Source organism: Pan paniscus, chromosome 6, assembly GCF_029289425.2.
Source record: "Pan paniscus chromosome 6, NHGRI_mPanPan1-v2.0_pri, whole genome shotgun sequence".
NCBI classification, from domain to species: domain Eukaryota; kingdom Metazoa; phylum Chordata; class Mammalia; order Primates; family Hominidae; genus Pan; species Pan paniscus.
This window is the reverse complement of record NC_073255.2, coordinates 101,276,221-101,295,970: the sequence shown is the minus strand read 5'-3', so window position 1 is coordinate 101,295,970 and position 19,750 is coordinate 101,276,221. Positions and strand designations below refer to the sequence as shown.

Sequence of the window (19,750 nt, the reverse complement as noted above, 5' to 3'; positions counted from 1 at the left end):
AGCTATTTACTTCAATGATTAATTTGGATTTTAATTGTACTTAAGACAAAACTTAATTTTGAATTAGTATCTCTAGAGAAGAGACTGTCATTTCTAACTATATCTTCATGCTTCAACATAATGCTGGCAGCAGTCATTGAAATCATTCATTGAAAACATGTAATAAACATATATATATATATCAGGTCATTATTTTACTTAACGTTATTTAACTTAACCTAGTTATTTATAAACGATTAATTGCTAGACCTTTAAATAGTTGTTGCATTAATATAAATCAATAAAAGATGCTTCTGAATAGAATTGAGTATTATGTTGACTTTTAAATTTAAAACTGGTATGTTCAAATATTTGAATACTCTTTAAATTTTTTTTGAATTTTTAAAATCAATATTGAAAATTCAAGATCACATATATGCAAGTATATATATGATGATCTTTCCAGCTTTCTGGACTAATTACCCTTTGACTGTTTCCTCTTCTATACTAATCATTTATAAATCATAATTTAAATGTTTATTTCTTATATAATGTCTTTAGTGAACTGCTTTTATTTCAACCCTGATTTGGAATCAATCATAGGCTATCTATCAGGCTGTGCAAATAAACCTTTGCTTAACTCAAATTAACAAAGCCTTGGTTGAATACATCAGGGGAGGCAGTATCTAGTCTGTCTTGCTATAATTCTTCTGTGACCTAAGCCAGTTCATATAACTGATGCTTTGTTATTGTGATGACACTTTTACTTTATACCCTTTTTCTGTCAGAAGTGGATACCTAATGGGCTCTTTCATGTTCCAAGTGTTCAGATTTTTGTTCAGGAGCTCTAATCCAACCCTTGGGGTCCTACTTTTGGTTTTGTCCCTTCTTCAATCCAATACCCTGTCACCATGTCAGAAAGGTCCTGTACAAAGGTACTCCACTACCCTGTCTCTTTCTGATTTGATGGTTAGTATGGGCAGTAACTGGACGTCTCTTTGCTGTGTCAGCTTTATTCTATTCTTATCATACTTGTTCTGGCTTTACCATTACAGAGCTGCTCAAATTCTGGCTCTCAGTTCCAACAGTCTCTTCTCTCTGTATTCCCCTTCTGGTTTCCCCAGTCCCTCATATCTACACCCTCACAACTTGGACTACTTCATCGACACAAGCTACTAAGAAGGAGAGTTGCTACAATGTACTGGAAATTCCAAGGATGTTTTATTAGCTATGCTGCAGAATTAGAGGAAAGTGCTAAAGTTCAAATACTTCTACCTGACAGAGCAGTGCTTCCTCATGGGGAGCATAGAAGTTCTGGTAAACTCTCAGGAGGGTGGAGGGTTCCTGGCCAGGAACATCAGGAAGGGGACTGAGTGAAAACACGTAACTCTACATGATGTAGAGGATGGTCTAAACATACAGTTGTAGGGGAAAAGGCTATAAAAAACAAAACAAAACAAAACCCACAAACAAAAACCTGACCCCGAGTATAGCAGCTTTAGCAAACGTAGAAAGAAGAAAAGAGAAAAATAACAAGCAAGTAAACTCTTCACTGATGGTGTTTTTCTTTGGGAACTTTCTATAGGATTCCCATTCCTTAAGTGGCTAAATCACTGTTGAGATAATAGAAATTTACATTGGCTAAATATGTGAGAGTATAAAAGTAAAGGAGCCAAGTGGACAGTGAGTAGTTAAACAGAAAATTGCCTGCCTTGTTTCCAAACAGAACTGAGTCTGGTAAACATCTCTTCAGTCCAGTGATGTCTAAATAAAAATCAGCAAACCTTGGGGCTAAGGAAAGGATCGGCATCCAAAATGTGGTAGCACAGGATATTGAAAAGAGATTGAAAAGTATTTATTAATTAAAGAAATGGAAATAGGATATAATATTATTTGTTTGACTTCTAAGTAAAACTCAAATATAATGTGAATTTTTGGAATAAGATATGAAAGATTCTATAAAGGCTGGAGGGGAATTTAACACATCTTCAATAGTGGTTATCTCCAAATATTTGAATTATGAAAAAATCATTAATTACAGGTTTATGTATGTACATTCTACATTTTTTCTCCATAATATGTAGATTTAATTTGAAAGTAATCATGTTGCTTCATTCATTTATAGTTATGCAAGTTTTTGCCTTCCCCTTTGTAAAGAATTCAAAGAACAGAGACAAGTTGAAAGTACTGATTGAACATTACCCCAATCTTAGTCTTTTCCTTGGAAAAAAATGAAACAAAAAACACTATCACCAGCTTACATTGTCTTGCAGACCTTTTCCTCTCTGGAAGGACGCAATCCAAACTGATGACAGTGGTGATATTAATTGTATATATACACACATGTATATATGTGTGTGTATCCATACCTGTAGGCTTAAAAATCTGTTCCTTGCTGGATGTGTAACATGGGGCAGGTTAGTCTTTCTGATGGTGGCTCAGTGTCCTCCTTCATAAAATGGAGCTTACCTCACATATAGGGTTGCTGTGATGATTAAATTAATGTAAATAAAGCACCTAGAATACTACTTGGCAAATAATAAATGTTGTATGACTATAGCTATCATTGTCATATCAACGGCAGACCCAGCTGCAGCAGCAGCAGCATCATATCTTTCTTTTTTGTACTTATTTTCTGAATTCTTCAGTGGCATCAACTATTGCCATTGCATTTGGTTCACAAATCTGAATCTTAGTGCTAACATACATTTTGATATACTATATCAAGTTTTTATTATTTTCTGCCATTATTTAAAAAAACATACAAATTGGCAAATCACATTCCCCGTATGAAATGTTATCAGGTTTTCTTAAAAACCCGTCCTTTCATTCATTTCTACTGTGCTTCTACATTTTTCCTTTTCATCCATGCTTAACACCTAATTTTTGTAACCTAACTTTTCCCCAAGTTGAATCAGTAGCAGAATCCTTTTGGCTGTATCCATAAACTGTTTTTCTAATCCATTTCTTTTTCTGTTCCTCCTGCCAGGACTATCATTATCTTTGCCTGCTATCACTAACTTCCTTACTGTTTTTACATGCTTTTTAATCTCACTATGTCTCTGCTGTCAAATTAATCTTGCCATCCAATAAGTCTCTTCAAAACAACCAGGTTTACCATTGCACACTAAGTGAAGAGTTCAAATGGTATATCTCAGATAGCTAGTGTCCTTCAGAGTCTGGCTCTAATATAACTTCTCAGTCTCTTCTCTCCCTCTTGCTCATTAAACTTTCCTTATATGTGTTTGGTTACAATCCATCTGGGCTACTCACTGCTGTCCTACAGACTTTTATCTGTCTTTTTTTTTTTTTTTTTTGAGACGGAGTCTTGCTCTGTCACTCAGGCTGGAGTGCAGTGGCACAATCTCAGCTCACTGCAACCTCCACCTCCTGGGTTCAAGCCTCAGCCTCCTGAGTAGCTGGGATTACAGATGTGTACCACTATGCCCAGCTAATTTTTATCTAAGTCTTGAATGAGAAGCTTTGTTCTCCTTCTAGAATGTCTTCCCATTATAGGGGAATGGTTTAAAAATTTTGGAATAAGATCTGCCTGTTAGTAGGTTGCAAATTTGCATAAGTTTCTGAAAATCTCTGAATCTAAGAAACTTGATTTATAAAATGAGGATAAAATTATCCTATGAGGATGTAGTAACAACACAATAAACAAGTGAGAAATATGCTTATCACAATACCCCACAGACAGAAAATGTCCCTAATGTGAACTCTTAGCCAATTGGTAGGTTCTTTTCTTCCTTAGGAAAAGCATCCTAGAATATTACCACTCCCTTTCCCAAACCAGACCACCCTACCACCTCCAGGACAAGAAATAGGCTCCTACGTTCTCCTCTTCTCATAACACTATGTACCTCATTATAGAGATTTTTCACATTGAGGCACTCATTATACTAATTGTACTTCCCAATGTTGAGCCCAGAAAACACAGTTTCTACCCTCTGCTGTTCTTTGGAGGATTACCATGAACTTAGATACTTCTATTAAATATTTGTGATGAAGCAATAAAGGAAAATATTTAGAAAAAAAAACATTTTGTATCTTGTAAAGTGCTTTGCAGAAATTGTTTGCAGGACCTACCAGAATTAACATACACTGTGCACAGAGTGGTGAAGTGCACATTGAATTGAAAAGCTGGTGTTAGATACTGTGTTTATTCTACATTCTTTTACCACTGATCATGTGGTTCCAGTGAAGCAGAACCACATGCTGGTTACCTATGTCTGAGTTTTACATATTTCTATTCTATTCTGTTATTGATAGAGAGGCATAAGCCACCATAATATCATGCAAGAAAAGAAAATACGTTAAGGATATTATAATGTCTCTTTTGCTTCTGTAGTATAAGCTAATTTTTGTGTTTTGATAAAAGGAGGAATCAGAAGCAAGAAGAAAGGTGCAAAATATGCTCTCACACTCAAGACTCATAGAGCAAGGTTTCTCATTTCAAGTATGTAACAGATTAGAACAGGTTAGACTGTGGCGTTGAAATCATAAAATCAGAAATAATTATTTAATTGTTATCAGCTTTGAAAATAATTTTGGAATAAAATTCTTCTTTAACTGTATAAGAATAGTACACTATGATATAGGTACATTTTCTCCTCTCCCTGAGAAACAACCAAAAAGCCCTTAGCCTAGACTCCTCTGATGATCATGAAAGACTTTGCCCATTAACCTTAGTTTTCCAAAATTTCCTTTGTTGAGACTTTTAACTCCAAGAGAGCTATATGGCTGCAGCCTGGGCTGAATAACAAATTGGCTGTTAGAGAAAGTGTCCTTTCCCTCGCAGCTGTCCAGTTCTTACTGTGCAGATGGTGGATTTATGTTTTCTTTTACTAGCAATTCCTTTCTTTCTTCTCCACACAGGACTGTGATCCTTTGTGATCAAGTATGACTCAGTCAGCAGTAGGAACACTCATAGGATTGAAGAGTTTTCAAATGCATCCAAGTAAAAGGGAACAAGGGATTTAGAACTGAAGAATTATTCCAAAGCCTATCTGCATACTAAAACGAGACTATGACTTCCTTCCCATGAAAAGTAGATATTCATGGTTTTATAAAAAGCATCTTTGTTCTAAAAAAAAATTTTGATTCCTGCTCCATTCTATGTGGTCAGAATAATAGCAGAGCAGTCAAACCCAGAGAAGGTGGTCAGGAAAGACACAGAAGAGAAAATCCATATCTTAAAGTTAACTTGGAGTCAAGATGGTTCTTTCCTTGCCATGTCTAAATGTCTAAATAGTTACCTCCATCCTTCAGTTAAATTTTTAAAAGTGTATACATAAATGTTTACTCATTTTATTTCTAGCATTCTCCTATTTATCTTACATATTAAAATATATAAATGCCTACTTTTATTATATATAATTATTTAGCCATATTAAATTATAATATGTATAGCATATTTTTTTTCTAAGAGACCGTTATGGTGTAACCCAAATGCAAATTGGTTATGCTATGCCTTATCATGCAGTGCATAGTAAATATCATAAGTTAATTGTCTGTTTACACTGAATAAATGCTTATCACTACTATTGTTTTCTATAAAATTTGTCCTAAAATATCTATAATAGTGAAGGCATGTGCGTAACTGTTAAAAAATAGCCAATCATACTTACATTTATTAAAATTCTTGGTATTTTATTAAGTGATTGAAATTATGATATCTAGACCATGATGTCAATTACTACGAAACTTTATTTTATTCTGCTTTTTAAGTATGGGCCTGCTTTGAATAGTGTGTAGTTTATTTATGTAAAGAGATTCCAGGTAAGCTACTTAAGTAATTTATTATAGAAGGCTATATCATTTTCTACATTAATTATAAATTTAAAGTCAGGTTAATTTGGTGACCCAGGTAGGGATTGACTAGCCATATGTGATGAATTTTCTATCACATTAAATTTGACTTAAAAAAATAAAACACAGGTGATTTTAGAGTGAATAAATCAAAATCAATACCAAAGGTATTATTACATTCATAGGAAGACTGCCTGTGCTATTTTTTCAAAGAATTAAAATACTGAATTTCTTTTCTTAATCTCAGAACTTGATATTTAATTATAATATGACATTTTCTGATGTGGCCTCACAGAATATTTCTAGCACATATTGCCAACATTGAATTTTTTATATTCTTAGGCTTGTTTAGGCTTATTTCAATCTGTTGCAGTTATTATCCTTATTATGAACAAGTTGTCCTGTCTTTTCCCAGTAGGTATCTCTTCAAGTTGATATCGAAGTCTTTGTGATATAATCCTAATAGTTTTAATAGTTTCCTTGCTTTCTAGAATGAAAAGATTCTAAGCCCATCTTACATTATGGACCAAGGTCTGAGGTCAGCCACTTCTCCAAGGAGCACTGGTTCCTTTTAATGGGAAATGTTATTTGGGACTACAGTCAGAAGACTAAGAGTATAACTGCTTCTTAGTTTGTTTTAATTTACATTTCATATATTTATGGCTGAGATAGTATCTTTTTACATTTTAAGAGTCATTTGAGTTTCCTTCTCTCTGGACTGTTCCTTTGTTCATTTTAAAAATTCAACTTTCACTGATTTTTATGTTTAAAATAAGAAAAAAAGAAAGCCTTTGTTTTTTGAGTGAAAAAAAGTTTATGTTATTCATGTAGGATTTTTTTCTTTAAAATTTTAAGTCATAAAATTTATCAATTTTTTAATGTCTTCTGGATTTTGTGTCTTATTTTATTATAAATGGCATTTCCCACAAAGGTTTTATACAAACTTTTAATGTTTCTTAATTACTTTAATTGTCCTATATCTTATGTTTAGATTGTTGATTAATCTGAAATTTTAGTACAAGGTTGTAGGACATGAAGTGATAATCAAACTTTATTATTATTATTATTATTTTGGATGACAATCCAGTTATCCAAACAACATTTATGGAAGAATCTATCATTTATCCATAGTGCTTTGAAATACTACTGATATGGTTTGGCTGTCTCCTGACCCAAATCTCATCTTGAATTCCACCAGGACCCAGTGGGAGGTAATTGAATTATGGGAGCAGGCCTTTCCCATGCTGTTGTCATGATAGTAAGTCTCACGAGATCTGACGGTTATTATAAGGGTGAGTTTTCCTGCACAAGCTCTCTTTGCTTGCTGCCATCCATGTAAGACATAACTTGCTCCTCCTTGCCTTCTGCTATGATTGTGAGGCTTCCTCAGCCATGTTGAAATTAAACCTCTTTATTTTGTAAATTGCCCAGTCTCAGGTATGTCTTCATCAGCAGCATAAAAACGGACTAATACAACCACCCATATAGATATACATTCTTATACCATATTGGCTTCTTCCAATATTGAACAAGGTTTTAAAATTAACTGTAGAATAACAACAAAAAGAAAATAATGCTGAGTAAAATTAGCATTATGCACCATTGGGTTTGATATAAAATATCTGCTTGCAAACCCTTGGATTTTTAAGACATCAGTTTTCTTTGTATACTTGCTTATATCATGTATTCAAATTTTCTAGTTCCTGAAGTTTCTCTGTTGACTTTTACTTGCATTCCTTCCTCTGATTCTCATAATAGTCACAGAAGATAGCAGTAACAGAAACATAAATACATATATATGTATATGTGTGTATATATATGTATGTATATATATTTAACAAGTAACGAAATTGAGGTTGAAAGGCTATAAAATCAAACCAGAAACTTCATCTTTCTTATCTGCCACTTGAGTTAACTCTCTTTATAAAAAATCTTGATTCTTATTCTCATTCTTATTTTTATTTCTATTCTTCTCCTCTTCTTATTCTTCCTCACCCACATTTTCTTCTTACTAGTTTATTAGATCAGACAACATTTTTATTTTCTTATTATGCCTGACCTTTTAGATTTATTTGTGTTGTATATCTTTAACACACGTTTTATATATATGCATGTGTGTGTACACACACACACGTATGTTAGAGAACTACTATAAAACATAATGCCTAACTTTTGAATAGTAACAGGTATCATGAGAAAAAATATTTCAGCTGAAAGTTTCAGATTACCAAATATAGTGTTGATATTATGATCCCCACATAAACAATTAAATCATATGATATAAACACATCATGAAATAATTTAACATCAATGTAATCTGTACAAAGAAAGGCTCCAACATGAGCTCAACTTGTTGCTACTTTAAAGTTGAATATTGACTTTATGATAGACACAGAAAATGACATCTTACATATATAGAGGGAAAGAAAAACATTTAATAATTTTGAAAAAAGGATACAAATTAAAATGTACATGAAGATAAAGTTGTTTAAGTATATTAACCATGGAATTTTACATCACGAAAGACCAATGATATAAATAATATTGCTAACCAACTATAGACGAAGATGTTACATTCACTTAGAGTATCTGATATTTTTGTTAGAATATTCAGGTGAGGTTTGGTGTATAAATATTGAAGAATAAATTAAAAATTAAATAGTTTCTTTCTGTCTTTCTTTTTTCTTTTCTTTCTTTCTTTCTTTATTTTATTTTTTTTGGATGGAGGTTCGCTTTGTCTCCCACGCTGGAGTGCAGTGGCATGATCTCGTCTCACTGCAGCCTCTGCCTGCCGGGTTCCAGCGATTCTCCTGCCTTGGCCTCCTGGGCAGCTGGGATTACAGGCTTGTGCCACCATGCCCAGCTAGTTTTTGTATTTTTTTAGTAAAGACAGGATTTCACCATGTTGGCCAGGCTGGTCTCGAACTCCTGACCTCAGGTGATCTGCCTGCCTCGGCCTCCCAAAGTGCCAGGATTACAGGCATGAGCCACTGTGCCAGGCCAAAAATTCAATAATTTCTTTATTAAGTAAGCAACAGTTTATGGCAAGTTAACTCAAACATGTTTTGGATAATAAATGCCTACAGGTCATTTAGGATATTATTGTGCAAAATCATGTATTAACTGAGTCACACAGATGAACAAAAGTGGCATCCTCAATGAGAAAAAGAGTAGAACTTTTTCAAGGTCTAACATTTAGTTTGTTAAATGGACACAACATGGACTAAAAGGACACTTATTTTTAGATAAAGATTTTTTGTAAGAGAATGCTATTAGAATTACATCCACAAGAAATACAGTTGAGGATAAATAAATCTATCCTCAAATTAGCCAATTCTGCCAAAGTGTGGCACAAAATGGTAATTGGCATCAGGAAGAACAAAAGTAAATTTGGTTTATTGTGCACATTTATCTTAAAAGTATATAGAACACAGTTTAATTTTTTAGAGCAAGAAGCATGTTTGTTATTATTAAAAATAAAATCAGCTAAGACGCTAGTCAGTTTTGCTGTGTTAATGTATTGATAAGTTGAAAGCATATTGGATGAATTCTAATTTAATAAAGTTTGCTTTGAGATTGCATACTGCTTATTAATGCATTTAAATCTTCTATTTTATGTTGCATTTGAAAATGGCAGTCTCCAGAGCAAAAGAATTTAACCCAAAATACTATCAATATTATTTTATAATGTCTTCTTTGTAAGAGAAAGATTTTTGATCAGTTTAATAAAGTTGTTTTCCAGGGAGCCAATTTGCAGGTTTTTATTAAGTAAGAGCAATATATGAAACAATCTGGAATTGCTGATTCCAGATTATTTAGGCGTTCATTTGACGGAAAGTTTCTCAAATGTGTTGTTAGAATTTAAAATTTATATATATGTAGTAGGTTGGTGCAAACATAACTTGCAGGTTTTGCCATGAAAAGTAATGGTAAAACTACAATTATTTCACACCAACCTAATATATGAAAAATATAGTTTCTAATGAATTTCTTCATAAATAATTATTTTAAAGAAAATTATTAAGTATAGAAATACAAAATCTATGAAATGTTCTTAAATTATATTCTTTCCCAAAATAATGAGGTTTGATTGGGATCATCGTATATTTTATCAGTGAAAAGTGTTTAACTGTTCTTATGTCTAACTTTGATAAGCCATAGAGCTATAAAAACTTTCGAGCTACACCCTCAAATAAAATGATACAACAGCTTATTTGCTCGGTGTGTATCGTCTTTGTCTTGTATCCTCATTTACAATTAACTATTCACATTTAACACCTCTAGAAATTCTGTAAATCTATACTTCAAAATTTTAGATTTTGAAAAATCTGAAAGCTTTTTTGTAGAACACAGAATGTACTAATATTTTAACAAGTATTTAGAGATATATTTTTATGGAATAGATATTTTTGTGAGTGTTCAGAATGTGAAAGCTTCTCCAATTATTAATTTAAAAGATGCTTCTAAACTAATTGGGAAACATTGTTAAGGTTGTTGTAGTTTGACTTGACTGTAGAAACTTTAGTTAGGAGCTTGTCATAAATAAAGATAAGAATTTCGGTTAGTAAATCTGGGATATGAGAAAGAGTCAATGTTGTAAACAGTCGGTCCAGGAGTGACTTTTATAGGTGATTCACTGGGAACATGCTATGAAATATAAACCTCAATAAGACACTCAGTTCCCTTTGTAACTATTAGTTTGAAACAACCTCCAAAAATATATATTACATTTACATTTTAACGTTCTTTCTTTTCCAAAAATGATAATCATTTTTTTAAATCACTTACTTTGAACAAGACATTTTTAACACAGATCACATCATATAATCTTTGCAACAAATCTGTGAGTTTGGTACTAGTGCGATGCCCCTTTACAGAGTTGTCTTTCAAGTGAAAAAATTAATGTAGTTAAAATTATTTGTTTAAAAATTCAATATATGTACAATGCAAAAATTGCAAAAGTCCAAACACTCAGAAAGATATCAAATGCATAGCAAAAGTTTTCAAAAGCTACTGTCCTGGACCCCAGCACCAAACCCTGCTGAAATATATTATTGTTTTCTTGGGCGATTTGAAAAATTACAATAAGATTTATGCATTCAATATATGACTGTACTATAAATTATTTTTTCTGTATTGATCAATGTTTATGTTGGATATCTTTTTTTCTGTTCCACACATGTGGCTGGTAAAGACTTATGCATTTATCTTGGTTTAGAATAGATTCTAATCAGGAGAATTTCTTGATAAAATGATCAAGCTCTCTTTGAAATTAATAGGCACCCCTAAATTAATCTTCAAAAGCATGGCACTAATTAATGCTCTGAAAAAGCATATATGATTGCCTAACTTTCCATACCAATGTCAATTTTGTGTATCTATCTACCTATATATCTCTATATATGTGTTTTCATTTCAATGACTCTTACCAGTAAAATGACAATGCATTGTTTCATTTAGGTGATAATGTTCTTAAGACCTTTGACAGTTATTGCTAAATTATTTTCCACAGGTTATACCATTTCACACTTTTATTAGCAAAGTGTGAGAACATCTCTTTTAACATTCTTTCACTCCCAGATGTTATTATAACTTTTTATTTGTCTTATTTTGATAGTAAATGCTTCATTTGACTTATTAGTAATTATGTTAATAGTAATAACTACCTCTAAGTAATATTTCTCCTATTTAAACCATGTTCTATTGCCACACAACAAAAAAAAAAACCTCAAATGCAATTGTGTAAAACTATTTTTTAATAGTAATGGATTCTGTGGGTCAGGGATTTATTCAGGGCCTGGTAGAGGTGGCTTGTTTCTCATCCACAATTTTCAGGGCTTCAGCTGAGAATATTCAAATGGCTGCAGACCGGAATCGTCTGGAGACATCTTCACTTAGATGTCTGGAAATTGTGCTGTGATGATTCAAAGGCTGCGCTGCACTGAGACTTTGAATTAGAAAACCTACACATGGCCCCTCCAAGTGCTTTGAGCTTCTTAACATGGTAGCTGGATTCCAAGAGGGAGCATTCCAAAAAAAAAAAAAAAATCAATTAATTGGGGAGTGAATAGGTGGCACCTGCACAGAAGAGGACATTGGATAAAAGACCTTGTTATTATAGCCAATGCTGGAAAACACAATCAGCCACATTAATTTCTTATACGTTATTGAGCTAGAACATTTTCTCGCAAATTTGCCACCTATATGGTCTTTATTATAGATAGTTATTAACACCAATTGCCAAAAACGTCATTTGGAAATTACCCATTAATACCACTTGCTTGGGCTGGGTACAATGACTCATGCTTGTAACTCCAGCATTTTGGGAGGCTGAGGTGGGTGGATCACTTGAGGTCAGGAGTTCGAGACCAGCCAGGCCAACATGGCAAAATCTCGTCTCTACTACAAGTACAAAAACTAGCCGGGCATGGTGGCATGTGCCTGTAATCCTAGTGACTGGAGAGGCTGAGGCAGGAAAATGGCTTGAACCTGGGAGGGGTAGGTTGTAGTGAGCTGAGATTGTGCCACCTTTCTAGAACAAATATGATAACCCTTAATCATGTTATATTAATTTTTTAACTTACCCGTTAGCGTTTCCAACTCAAATTAAGATATATTTTTAAATTTATATTTATTTTTTTCTAATAAAAATTTAACTTTCCAAGAAATTTAACCCTACATTAATTAATTTTTACATTTCAGATACAGAGAGACATTCCTTCTCAAAACTTTATTTTATTTCTGCCATTGAAATTATTTATCTACCAAATATAATTCAACCATTAAAATGTTGTTATTAGCTATTAAAATATAGTTAATATATTGAAGGAAAAAATATCCTACTATATTATATATTAATAGCAGAAACCTGTTCACTTGGGCTTTTTTTTTTCTTTCTTTCTTTCTTTTTGGCAATGCAGTGAAAATTTATTTCAGAGTTCCAATAAGCAACCATTAATAATCAATGTTTTCATGCAATGACTATGTGGCCACTTCCTTTTCTATTTTGTTCAACTTAGTTATTTTGTGTAATGAACTTTGCCCATTTGTCTTTGAAATTTCTTCCTTGGCCATAGTAACTTTTGGTTTCATATAACATTTTAATTTTCAAAGATTTCACATCAATTTTTTCTTTCATTTTTATATGACTTTAAGTCCTGGGATACATGAGCAGAATGTGCAGGTTTGCTACATAGGTATACATGTGCCATGGTGGTTTGCTTCACCTAATAGCCCGTCATCTATGTTTTAAGCTCCACATCCATTAGGTATTTGTCCTAATGCTCTCCCTCCCGTCTCCCCCAGCCCCTGACAGGCCCCGGTGTGTGATGTTCCCCTCCCTGTGTCCATGTGTTCTCATTGTTCAACTCCCACTTATGAGTGAGAACATGTGGTGTTTGGTTTTCTGTTCCTGTCTTAGGTTGCTAAGGGCAATGGTTTCCAGCTTCATCCATGTCCCTGCAAATGACATGAACTCATTGTTTTTTATGGCTACATAGTATTCCGTGGTATTCATCTGGGCTTTTCTTTTTTTTTTTTTTTTGACGTCACCCAGGCTGGAGTGCAGTGGCGGGATTTTGGCTCACTGTAAACTCTGTCTCCTGGGTTCAAGTCATTCTCGTGCCTCAGCCTCCTGAGTAGCTGGCATTACAGGTGTGCACCACTATGCCCAGCTAATTTTTGTTTTTTTTAAGTAGAGACAGGTTTTCACCATGTTGACTAGGCTGGTCCTGAACTCCTGGCCTCAAGTGATCCACCCGCCTCGGCTTCCCAAAGTGCTGGGATTACAAGCATGAGCCACCGTACCCGGCCCATTTTGGCTTTTCTATGTTAAATTGACAATTAGAGTGTATTTTCTCAATTTTCATGGGGTTTAAAAAAGACTAGCATGCATCATACTTCCTATATTCAATATCGATTGAATACCTGAAACACAGTAAGCTTGGAACATAATAAGCTTCTTAAGTGTTTGTTAAATTATCCATGAGTGCATAATCACAATGCAATGTAAATAATGCTACAAGAGATATACAGCATCATCCATGGGAGAAATTTTGATTGGAGATTTCTTAGAGAATATCAGTGAAGTCATTTTTTTTTTCCAGCAAAGTCATTTTTAAACAGCATTTTCTTTTGGATAAGTAGGAGTTAATGTTGTAGGAAAACAAACGAATAAGCAAAAAACCGAATGGAATTCCCCTTCCCAATAATCAAACAGCTATGAGTATTATCATGCATGCAACTTTAAAGAAAGTCACTTGTGCAGGAGTGTGGATTGGATGAGGGAGGGGGGAGGGGAAACTATGAGGGACAAAGCCTGAGGGCAAACTGTGAAGGGCCTGAGCTGCCCATTCTTGAGGTTAGACTGCCTTCAAAAACAAAAGCACTGCAGGGTTTTTGAAAAGGAGGCTGGCATGATCATATTTGAAAAGTTGGTGAGGATGACATAGGCAGCAAATGATGTTTTTCCAGTAAAAGCAGGCTTCGGAAAAACATAAGGTTTGAAGGATATTTGCTTCAAATACTCTAGGACACCGTGGCATACCTAGCCAGTAGGCAGAGCTGTCAATGTGGAATTAAAGAGTTTGAGAGGGTAAGTGTGGGAGTTGTAATATTGGCATAAAGTTAGGTCACTTAGGGTGAGGAAGAGAATGGAATCCTGACATAATGATTAGAGGATACACAAAGGAAGTGAAAACAGAATTTTGCCTTCAAATATAGCTTCAAGCAAATATTTATTAAAAGTTTTAGGAATAAGACAATTGAGTTTACTTACATGTATTATATTTATGTGCTGAATTGTTTAAAAATGCTAATAACATCTGCCAGCTATTCCAATGGTATTAAAGGACTTACAAACCTTTGAAAATGCAATTTAATAAAATATAAAATAAGATTTTTTTTGGAAAAAAAAGTCTTAATATATATTTTTGAGCCTTGATTATGCATTAAGTACCTTATAAATGACATTCAACCACACCTAACAACACAAACACATATACTCCTCTCCAACTACAATGATAAGTAAAGTGGGTAAAACTGTAAATGAATATGGAATTGTTAGTTAGAAGACACTGAGACTTGCCAAGCCTCACCCTGCCTCTGATTCCTCACCTCTAAAAAGAAAATAATATTTGTGGAAAATATTATTGACCCTGTTTACTTCACAGGTTTACTGTGAGGATGAAACAAGATAAATACATGCAAAAGTATTTCCTAAATTTTAAAGTATGATACAAATATATTACTTTTTTAGAGAAAAAAATGTTAAAACACAATTAAAATGCAAAACTATTAGCCTTACAGTCAAAATATTTACTTGCTATTTTACTCCTGTTTTGTATTTTTTCTGCTTGTTTATTTAGTCTTTGGGAAAGGTTTCAAATATCCTTTAATAAATATTTTTATTGCTTGGCAGGAGAAACAAAAAAGATATGGTAGAGTGAATCACATTCAGAACTAATTTGTTATACACATTATCATGTAGCTATTATTTAAAGAATTAAACTGCATATTATGTTTATTTATTTGAGACATTGTGTAACAATACCGCACTTTCACCTATTTTCCATTGTTGGCAGAAATATATGTAATGAACATTGTGTATTTTACTATTTTTCCTAATCACTAGAAATAGCTAATAAAATAAATGATTGTTTGTTTTGTCCTGTAGTACTTATAATATTCTAGTTGACTTCTAGCATATTTCAGAATATCCCTATGGCACTGAAGACAAGCAAAAGAGTATTAGTTCATGAAGCTGATTTACAAATGGGAAACTCATTTTATTGAGTTGGCATCACATGTGGCACCTGCTGTGCAATGACTCACACCTGTTGAAAAGAGCTTACCGCAGACATTCTGGGTTCTGAGGGCATCCCTCAAGGCCCAAAGAGGAAAACTCCCCTGGAGAGATCTACCATTTATATTTTAGAGACACTTTTTTCTGACAGACACATGTATCTGCCCACATTAGTGGTTACTTCCAAGCACAAGAGAAGCCATTGAAAAATTTCTCCATATCACATTGAAACAGAAAATGCAGCCCACATGTTAATACTGGGAATGCCTTGTAAATTTAAAACACACTACTCAGGCAGAAATTCCAGCTGTTAAAACAGAGATAATAGAAAGCCAGTGTAAGTCGTGACCAACATTCTCAATAGGGTTAAACACCAACATTACACATTGCTTGAACCATAAAGGCGATTGCTTTGGGGTCACTGAAAATGTCATCATGGCTCAAGTTTTCTGGTTGATTTGGTTGCTGAATTCTACTTTATGGAAGAGAATTTTATCACTGGCTTTTTAGTATTTTATTGGGTTGTGCACTACATGAAACACTGCGTTTAAGACCACAATGAACTCTCAAAATAACGTGAGAAGTTTCCTTCTGGAATATATAGCTAATATTGAAGTTAGCTTGATCTATGCAAAGCAAATCAATAAAGGTTTGAAAACTGCCTGCTTTCCCTCATAATATTAATACTATCCAGTCTATGGTAAATTTTCTTCCTTTTTTCTGCTTTAAAAAATTTCCACATCTCAGTTGCATAAAGTTGCAAAAATATTGTACTGAGACATGAGGAATTAAGATAAATTGGATCAATATATCTTCCTGTCACGTGTAGCTTCACAAGGGAAAGAAAGCCTCAGCTCTAAAACCATGGAACAAAAGATCAATGAAATTATTGAAAACTACCATCGAGTCAGTAATTTGATAAAAATGAAAAGCTCAGGTTTTGCTTCTATTCAGTATTGAAGAAAAAGAAAGAGAAAGGAAGGAAAGAAAGAAAGAAAAAAGAAAAAAAAGGAAAGGAAGGAAGGAAGAAAGAAAAGTCATATGGGAAAAGGAAATCCTTAGTTAGCAAATTATTGTACCTCCTTGTTGCATCTCCACGTTACCTTCAAATTACCTGCTGTCACTAACAAGGTCTTTGGGGATAAAATAATCATTTTTATATTTCAATCTTTGATTTCATTTTTTAATAAGTGTCATGTCACACTATGTTATGTTAAACAGAAACTTTAATATATTAATCCTAGCAAGAGTCCATCATAAATCATAAAAGTATAGATTAATACAATAATATATTATCTTTATTGGGTGTCTGAAGAAATTAAGAATGTGTCTATTCTTCCCTTAGTTGTTCTACTAATCTAATCAATTTTACTAAAGCCAATGGCAATCAAAATATGGAAAAAGTAGAAGCATGATTTTACTATCTAGGCAGTCCCAAGGAAGCATGTACAATGTAGCATAATAATTTTTACAAATGCTCTAAAGTAAACCTACCTATCTGCAACAACGTTTTTGTATGTTTTTAATAATTTCAGCTTTTGTTTTAGAGTCGGGAGTACATGTGCAGGTTTGTTACATGTGTATATGTACTGGGGTTTTGGGTCTTGATTAATCCCATCGCCAGGTACTGAGAATAGTCCCCAAAGGTTAGTTTTTCAACCCTTGCCTCCCTCACTCCCTCTAGTGATTCTCAATGTCTATTGTTCTATAAGTGAGAACATGTGACATTTGGTTTCCTGTTCTTACATTAATTTGCTTAGGATAATGGCCTCCAGCTGCATTAATGTTTCTGCTAAGGAATTATTTTATTCTTTTTATGACTGTGTGGTATTCCATGGTGTATATGTATCACATTTTCTTTATCCAGTCCACTGTTGATGGGCACCTATGTTGATTCCATGTCTTTGCTATGGTGAATAATGCTGCAATGAACATACAAATGCATGTGTCTTATTGGTAGAATGATTTATTTTCCTTTGGGCATATACCCAGTAACGGGATTGGTGGGTTGAATGATAATTCTGTTTTAAGTTTTTTGAGAAATCTCTAAACTGATTTCTACAGTGGCTGAACTAATTTAAACAAATTCCCACTGGCAGTGTATGTGTTCCCTTTTCTCTGCAACCTCACCAGCACCTATTATTTATTGACTTTTTAATAATAGCCATTCTGACTGGTGTGAGATGGTATCTCATTGTGGTTTTGATTTGCATTTCTCTGATGATTAGTGATGTGGAGCTTTTTTTCATATGGTTGTTGGCTACTTGTATGTCTTCTTTTGAGAAGAATTTGTTCATGTCTTTCTCCCACTTTTTAATGGGGTTGTTTTTTGCTTTTGAATTAAGTTCCTTATAGATTCTGGATATTAAACCTTTGTTGGATGCATAGATTGTGAATATTTTCTCCCATTCTGCAGGTTGTCCACACTCTGTTGATAGTTGCTCTTGCTGTGCAGAAACTATTTTATTTAGGTCCGACTTGTTTAGGTCCCAGAAAGAGATATTCAGAATGATATCCAGGCAAAAGAAGTTCAGAATGACTGGCACATAGGCTATAAAAGCAGCATTTTAGAGATAAAAATGTGCATAATTACCTAAGTACATATAAAATCCCTTATATAAAATTATAGGGACTTAATACTTTATTCTGGAGGCTATGGGTAGTCAATGAATGATTTTTAACCAGAGGATGAGAAAAAATTCACAATTCAGAAAGGACTCTTTGCAGCAGAGTACAGAATTGATGGCTGGGACTCAGAGACTGATCAGGAGGCTGGTGTTAAAATCAAGGTGATAAGTGGTAAAGAAGCAAAATAAGTAAGTGCCAGAAAGCAGGTAACAGTGTCAAATATTGAAGAAAGGAACACTAAAAATAGGAGAGAAAAGTATATTTTGGGTAATTTTATGAAGAAAATAGAACAATAGTTTGGGGCTTTGTTTATTGCTGTGTTTCTAGTTCCAGGCTTAGTTTGTGGCATACAGAAAACATTTTTTTTTTCAAGTATTGAATAGTATAATGTTAACATTCAAGAAAGTAAAACAGACACCTCTGCAATAGCTCATTAACAACTGGTAACCCATAGAGGTCAAAGTTCCAGAGCTTTAAAAAAGTACTGATATAGTTGAAGACCCCTCCACTATACCTGGATGGAGCACTGATCCGTATTACCAATGACAGTTACCCCCAAAATGCAAGCAGTCACATCCACCCTCCTTCAAGGGATAGATCCACTATACTTGTAGCTACATTGTCACTGGAGACTGGGATCCAGCTATCCTCCCACACATGGTAGAGGCTGACAGCACCTCCTGAGTAGGCATCTCTGTAGGTCAGGGCCCCATTCCTCCATCTTCAAAGCAAGCATTTCTGGATCTAGTTTTTCTCGCACTGCATCATCCCGGTTGGCTTTCTGCTTTTATCAAAACATCTTATCTCTTAAAGACCCATGTGATTATATTGGGTCTACCTGGATAAGTCAGGGTAGTTTCCCCTCCTCAAGGTCTTTCACTTGATCACATGTGTAAAGTCCTTTTTGCCATGTAAGGTAACATATTCACAGGTTCCAGGATTATGACAATGACATCTTTGAGGCTCCATTATTATGCCTGTTGTGGAAACAATTATTCAATTAAGGTAAAGAGATTTTGGAAGCTTCTTGCAAATTGAGTTTGTTGTTAGGGATTTAATTACCAAGAAAGAAGGATTTTAGAAGACATGGTGGAAAGATGTGAGTAGGCCAGAGATGTAGTTTTAATATTCATATTATCTCTAATTAAAATGACCTTTCCAAATGGAGCTCTCTGTGGTATGTAACGACATCGTACTGTAGTAATTTAAATGTTAATCTAACAATCAAGTTTCAGGACAGGGTCGAAGAATACCTGTGCAAAGTGATTAGACAGAGGAATTATAGTGCTTTCATGTGTTCAAAGCACCTCTTCATTATTTTGTTACAAATATTATAGTCTTCAAAATACACATTACAATATTCTTCAAACTTGAGAAGTATCCCAAACTACAATCTAATCTGACATTGTCTACCCTTTTTGTGTTATTTGACTCCTGGAGCATTATTAACCATCTATTGTTATGCACTGATAAAATGAATGTATCCTCCAAAGATGTGGACCTTTCTTCTCCTTTTATATAAAGAGA

The 19,750-nt window shown here is 33.9% G+C and overlaps 1 protein-coding gene across 2 annotated transcripts in view; it reads left to right on the top strand.

Annotated features, from left to right (window-relative positions):
- SEMA3E (semaphorin 3E) overlaps positions 1-19,750 on the top strand; it is a 283,628-nt gene that overhangs the window by 203,835 nt on the left and 60,043 nt on the right. The gene's annotated exons all lie outside the window — the stretch shown is intronic.